We start from the raw sequence: 7,303 nt of genomic DNA on the forward strand, positions 1-7,303 counted from the left end.
TGAGAAAATTGAAGAAAAATAATAGCAAGAAAAGAACCACTTATAAAACTTTTGAGGATGGTAGATGGGGATAGTTCTACCATAGGTTACTTGTATGAAGGTGTGAATCATGTTAAAGAAGAAATAAAAAGTTTTTATAAATGTCGAGTAGATAAGTATCTACAAATATGAGACATCATTGATAGTAGATGAGAGGCAAACTTGAGAATTGACTTATATGTTGTTGCTGGGTATTTAAATCTATAAATTTTTTATAATGGTTTTGTGAAGATGAACAACGAAATCATGGAATGATTGAAGAAAATAATAAAAAAGATGGTTGATAAGGAAGATAAAAATGATGAACTTGCTTCAGAATTGATTTATTGTCATTCAAAAGATTCAAAGATCTTTAATGAGATTACAATATGTCTTCTTCGTACTACATATTCACGTAAGTTTCAATTTTGATTTTGATTTTGATTTTATAAATTTTTTATTATTTTAGAATATATTATGATTTTTTCATTACTTGCTTTTATTTTCGTCAGAGATATGATGAGAAATGAGTAGAGTAAATGTTCTTATTTTACAAAATATAGCAATTAAAATACTTAGTCAACAATGCAGTGCATCTTCATGTGAAATAAATTGAAGCGCATTTGAAGCAACACATATCAATAAGAGAAATCGTCTTGAGCTAACAACTCTTACTGATTTAGTTTATGTGCGCATGAACATGCACATGCACATGCGCATGCGCATGCAGAAGACTTTAGTTGAAAAATAAGCAAAAGATTCTTGACCCATTGTATATGACGACATTGATGCATTTGTATATGGCTCAATTGAAAAAACGAATGAAAAAGAGGAAATAAAAGATGAAGAAGAGGATGATGAATGCATTGATGGCCAAGGAATTGATGAAGACACTTTTGATTTCACTTTTGATTTCTTAGTTCGTATCAAATAAATATTTTTTTTTTTATAAACTTGAATCATTATGATGTTTGTTTTCTCGTGAACTTATGATCATTTTATTTTTGCTTTTGTTTTTGATACTTGATTATTGATACTTAATGTATGATGATTTAGTTTATGCTTGATACTTATTTGAATGAAAGTACATTTGATGCATATGCATACTTATTTGATGATAGTTTTTAAATATGATTAGTGGGATTGAAAATAGATTTTATATTTTTTTTACATGTAAAATTTTATTTGTTTTTTTATATTTTAGAATCTTTAAGAATTTATTTGATTTTTAAATTTGTTATTGAGATTTTTCCAAAAAAAAAAAACTCTAGAAATATTCAAAAAGTTGAAAATTTCCTAGAAATTCACTGCCCAGATATTGCCATTTTAAACTTTTGTCAAAATGCTTCACACACATGATCCTTATATCTGCCCAATTAACAAGCTGATTCACACTTATGAGAATGGGGTTTGTGGGTACTTGGATTTAGTAGGTGCCATTTCTCTAAAAGTTGGATGTCAGGGACTTCATCTTTTCTGATCCATGATCAAGTTTCTATTAAACCAAACTTGATCCGTTCCGTTTTTTCTGGACCGAGAGGAGGACGTGTGGGTTCTGCCAAGCTCCAAAAGTATGAACGACTAAATAGATAAACTCAAAAGTAGGGATGGCAGTGGGGCGGGGCGGGGCGGGGCGGGGGACAAGGTTTCCACCCCCGCCCCGCCTCAAAATTTTATCCTCCACCCCCGCCCCGCCTCCGCGGCGGGGATGGATTTTATCCTCCACCCCCGCCTTCATCCCCGTTTCATGTCCTCCACCCCCGCCCCGTCCCCGTCCCCGTCCCCGCCCCGTCCCCGCCCCGTCCCCGTCCCCGCCCCGTCCCCGTCCCCGTCCCCGTCCCCGTCCCCGTCAAATTGCATCCCTACTTACAAATCATTCACGTTAATATTCCAGTTGATGATAAATGAATTCATCCACATGGAAAACAGTCAAGATAACGCATAACCTATAAACTTGCTACAGCTCTTTCCACGAAATTCATGGTATCAAACCAACACCAATAGAGAAATCAGGCCTTAGCTCTACAATAGCAGAAACTCAACAATACCGCCAAGGGTGACAAACCCAACTTGACTAGAAAAAAACATGTTGTTAGAGTTTTTTTGGGTATCTCAGTGAAATCAGGCCATTTTGTTCACAACAAATCTAAGAAAGTTTCAACCTTCATTTACTATTTTTTAGCTTTTAATTTTTGCAATGTGCCAAAACTCCACGCAGTCATGAAAAACAAGGCAATAAATGCACCCTTTCCCCCCACCCCCAGACCAAAGCATAAGTCTCACAAATATTCATTCAAGCAAGGGAAGGTGTTTGTAAACATAATGGATCATATGTTAAAAACCAATATAACCTGTAATACCACTATTAGTTCATAGCTACCTTATTTTAGCTCAATTATTCCATATAGCAACAGAGAAAACCCAACTTTTGATCAACATATCCATTTTTCTTCTGTAATTTGCAGATGCTCACAGTCACAGGTAACACTGCACTAAGTAGATTCAAATTATTTTTGAAGCTATTGTGACAAAAAAGGCGGAAAAACTTTGGGATTGAAGAGCTACAAACAGCATAGTGACGTGCCTGAGACTTTGTCAGACCTGCTAAAACCTACACATATAATTTGTAAAAACATTGAAATTTTGATGAAAAACTTCTAAGATCTTGTGAAAAATAAAGCTCAAAAGGCTATTTTCTGCTAGAGGTCATCACTATTCACCATATGACATGCCATATCTAGCATACCAATAGTATTGGGCACTTTAAAGTTAGAAAATAATCATGCCAACCCATGTCAAGAAGTGTTGGTGTCGGTGTCAGTATCAAACATGACTGAACACAAAAGTGTCGGACTTCTAGGCGTCTCCAAATAACATTTTGGTTCAGGATCCAAGAAATGGAACTTGGCCACAATATCTAGATAGCATTGGATTTACATTAACTTGGTTAATGTAGCAACATGCCCTTATCTCAATGGTACATAAATAATCAGCAGTCTTTCTTTAGCAACTGTTATAAGTAGTCAGCATATGTGAACCAAACACTTACATATCAAAGCTATTTTAGATTGGACAGAATAATCCTTGAAGATAAGTTCTAACAAGTGACCTACTTGGATTTTGTGAACTTTATCAACTATCATGGGCTATAGTAGCCAAAATTCTCTTTAATCAAGCATACAGCAGATAACCATTGAACGTCCAGCTTGGCCTACTAACGAGACTATATATCAAACTAAGGGCATCTCCTTACAAATTACATGCATGAACAGCTTAAGCATCAGCAAATCCACAGCTAGACCTATTAAGATGTTTCACTGAGATACCGCATAGGTCTGAGCACTCACCCTGGCAGAAGTAAAATTGTGTCATCTACAGGAACTTTCATGAATAAAGGCAACTCGTGTAAGTTTGTAACTCATTGAGCAGCAATCTTCCCTTTCCCCATCTTCAAGTCATTTCTTACAACCAAGACCTGTGGAATAGTCAAATGCACTATATCATTAGCTGCAATACAACATTAAGTGATTTTGTTGAACATCAAAGAATTACCATTAGCTCGTTAAACTCTAAATATCATCAGCATTGATAGCATTTGTATCTTCTACTTCACTTTCCTATGAACCAAACAAAATAGATTTTGTTAACAAGTAATAGTAGCAGATAAAAGAAGTGAGTAAAAGAATAAAATTTACCACATCCATATCTTCTAAGAATGTGTAACATTGTGGATCCTTCGATGATGATGAACCTATAAATTAAAAATAATGCATTAGTTATACATTATAACATAAGCATTCACTAATTATAAAAAAATGAAATTTCATTACCTCGTGCTTCAGCCCACAACCAATTTTGAGAGCACATCAAAGCCTCTACTGTAGTTGGAAGGAGTTTACTACGATGTGGACTGATCACCCTTCCGCCTGTACTAAAAGCAGACTCTGAAGCAACTGAGGAGACAGGAATGGCAAATATATCCTTTGCAATCATTTGTAGAAGAGGATACTTGGGACCACTTGACTTCCAAAATGATAGTATATCAAAATCTGGAGTTCTTGGCATCATCCCATCTTCTAAGTAATGTTCAAATTCTGATCTCCCACATGCTTTTTCAATATCTTTAGATTGTATAAACTTATCAAAGTCAGAAAGATCATCAATTAGTGAACATTTGGATCCAATACTTGATTGAGGAGGAGGAGGAAAAAGTTCAGGTTCATTGGAGTTGTTTTCTTGTTTTTCATATTCACTAATCAACTCCACACAAAGATTCTTAATCCTCATAATTTCATTTAAAGCCTCATTGTCTCCATAAATCTTCTTGTAATAATATTCCAACATGCTCAACTTGTATCTTGGATCTAAAACAGTGGCCACTCCCATAATACCATGGATCACACTCCAATACTTATTAAATTTTTCTAGCATTCTAAGCGCCATGTTTTTCACAACATCTTTTGGATCATTTAGCCACTTAGTCATCTCAACTCTAATCCCACAAATAGTTGGAAAGTAGGCATTTGCTGTAGGATACTTTGTACCTGAAAATAATTCTGTTGCACGATGAAATAACTCTAATTTCTCACAATTGTCTTGTGCCACCTCCCAATCCTCTTCCGTCGGACAACGCTTGTAGTGGAGATCTCGATATGTCAAACGAGTAAAAACATCTTTATAAAGCAAAGCAGTTTGAAGCATGATAAAAGTTGAGTTCCATCGAGTTTTAACATCAAGAGCAAGTTTTTTGGTAATTGAAATATGCATTTGATGAGCAGACTCTTCAAATCTTTGTATTCTCATGGGAGATGATGTCCAATAAGCAACACTATCACGAATTCTTTCAATTCTTTCTCCAATCACATTCAAACCATCTTGGACAATCAAGTTGAGAATATGGGCACAACAACGCATATGAAACAACCGTCCATGTAATATTAATGAACCAAATGGAAGTTTATCCAATAAAATATCTACAACTGCATCATTAGTGGTGCAATTATCCATCGTCAAACTTATCAACTTTCTATCAAGGTTCCACTCAAACAAACAATCCATCAAACACTCAGCAAGAACTTCTTTGGTATGTCGATAAGGTACATATAAAAACCTGAACATAATTTAATAAGGCGATTAAATATTGATATTGCAAAAACATGTTAGTAAGAATTAAAAAAAAATGATTGACATTTGACAAGTACCTTATGATTCGACTTTGCAATCTCCAAGAATTATCAATGAAGTGTGCAGTGATAGCCATGTATCCCTTCTTTTGATTGGAAGATGTCCACATGTCTGTAGTGATGGCAATTCTACTCTTAGTTTTTTCCAACAATTTTATTGTCTTGTCTCGTTCCACATTATAAATTTTGTGAATATCTTTCTTTACAGTGTTTCGAGTAATCATTTTGAACAAGGGTTGAAGAGTATTAGAATATTTTCTAAACCCATAATGATCAACCATACTAAGAGGATATTCATGTAGAATAATCATCATAGCAAGATCCCTTCTTCCAGCATCTTGAACAAATTGCCAATTCTCTATTGTTTTTTCGGCATTCACTGTAGCATTGTTTGTAGCCAAAATATATTGCTTCATATTATTATGCTTAAGCCTAGGACAAATCTTAATATGATCATGCAAATGAGTAGTTCCAGCCTTGGCACCACCAGCAAGACATTTATGACAATGATTGCACTCTGACTTATCCTTTCCACCAATCTTTTTCCTAGTGAAATGTTTCCATACAACTGATTTATGCCTACTTGTCTGTTCAAGTGCAAATCTACCTGAATCAGTTGATTGATCTTCATTATCTTCCATTGAAACATGGTTGCTATCAACTGGTGTAACCAGAGCTTGAGACATACTATGTGAACTGGAAGGTTGAGAACTTAATTTATTGGTTAATGGTTCTTCCTCTTCCATATCAAATTACTGGCCACCAACTTATAGATCTACAAAACATTCACAAAAAAGAGACTATCAACAAATATTCAGACTGCTTATCAGATATGAACTTTAATTGATTTCTCCATAATTAAATTTTATACAGAAACAACTTGAACCAACCGAAACCAACCAAAATTGAAAATGGCTTGGATGTTAGCAGGTGCAATAAGCTTGAAACTTCGATGAAAAATATTTAATAAAGAGAAAGGCACGCTATCAAGTAGTAGAGTGACACATAATTATCATACAGTCCAAGCTGAATATTTAGTATATCCAAATATTTTCACTGTACTCCAAATAAAAGGAAAATATCATTATAAACTTACCACGATTTATAGCAATGTACAGATCCAGACAACCAGACTAGAAAATAAAAAACATGACCTTTAAGGACAAGCTATTACCAACCATGGATTAATCCTTACAACTTTAAATTAATCCCCAAGAAATGCAGTTGAAAAATGCAAAAGCATTCCAGTCAGGCTTGCATGATTATCATAGTACATTCAAGGTACAGGTCAACTTGAGCACATTTGATATCAAAGATGCATCTGGACTGGCCTAAGGGTTATGACCATGTCAAGGTGGACGATTTTGCATGTGGCAACAAAAAATAAAACAACCAAGTTTTAAGAACAAGGGAATCTTAGGGCTCAGACATTCTAGAAATAGCATTGAACCAGGTGTTTCGCAAACCAAATTATAGTTGCACTAGTAAGCATAATTGTAAGCTGCCCAGAAAATATTTCTAGCTGATTACTTTATATAATTTATCGTAATTTAATCAGGAAACATTGACAGAATGAATTTCTTGAAAAATTAGCTTGGATTCAATTGCTTTCATACATCTTCATTTAATCGAGTTAGATTTTTGTGGTCACTTGCATAAATCAGAAAATCGCCTCACATGGTGACTTATAGACTAACAAGAAGAATGGTATCCAAGCCATGAAGTAAAAGCATTAAGAAAAGGAAGCATCCTTCACGAAACCTAGGATTTTAAACTTAGGGTACATTTGGATGATAAAAAAAAAGTAAAAAAGTCACATTGTCACGGTTTTTGTCATTCCAACTATTTATGTACTACCAAATACCAACAAAAAGTTCCAGATTTTCATCAAATCTAGGGAGTGGTTACATGAAACCAAGTGTGCAAAATTTCCAAGATTCTTAACATTTCTACTAATAGAAGATTCAAAATTCCACATTTCTCAAATATCAGCTTTGGAAAATTCCTGTTTTTCTTTTTCTCGACAAGCTACCTTGCTTGCTCTCTACCATATTTTAACCCCTTTCAATTTGCAAAGTAACAAAGGCTAACGCTTGATCACC

Source organism: Nuphar pumila, chromosome 7, assembly GCF_984573655.1.
Source record: "Nuphar pumila chromosome 7, dmNupPumi1.hap1.1, whole genome shotgun sequence".
Taxonomy (NCBI): domain Eukaryota; kingdom Viridiplantae; phylum Streptophyta; class Magnoliopsida; order Nymphaeales; family Nymphaeaceae; genus Nuphar; species Nuphar pumila.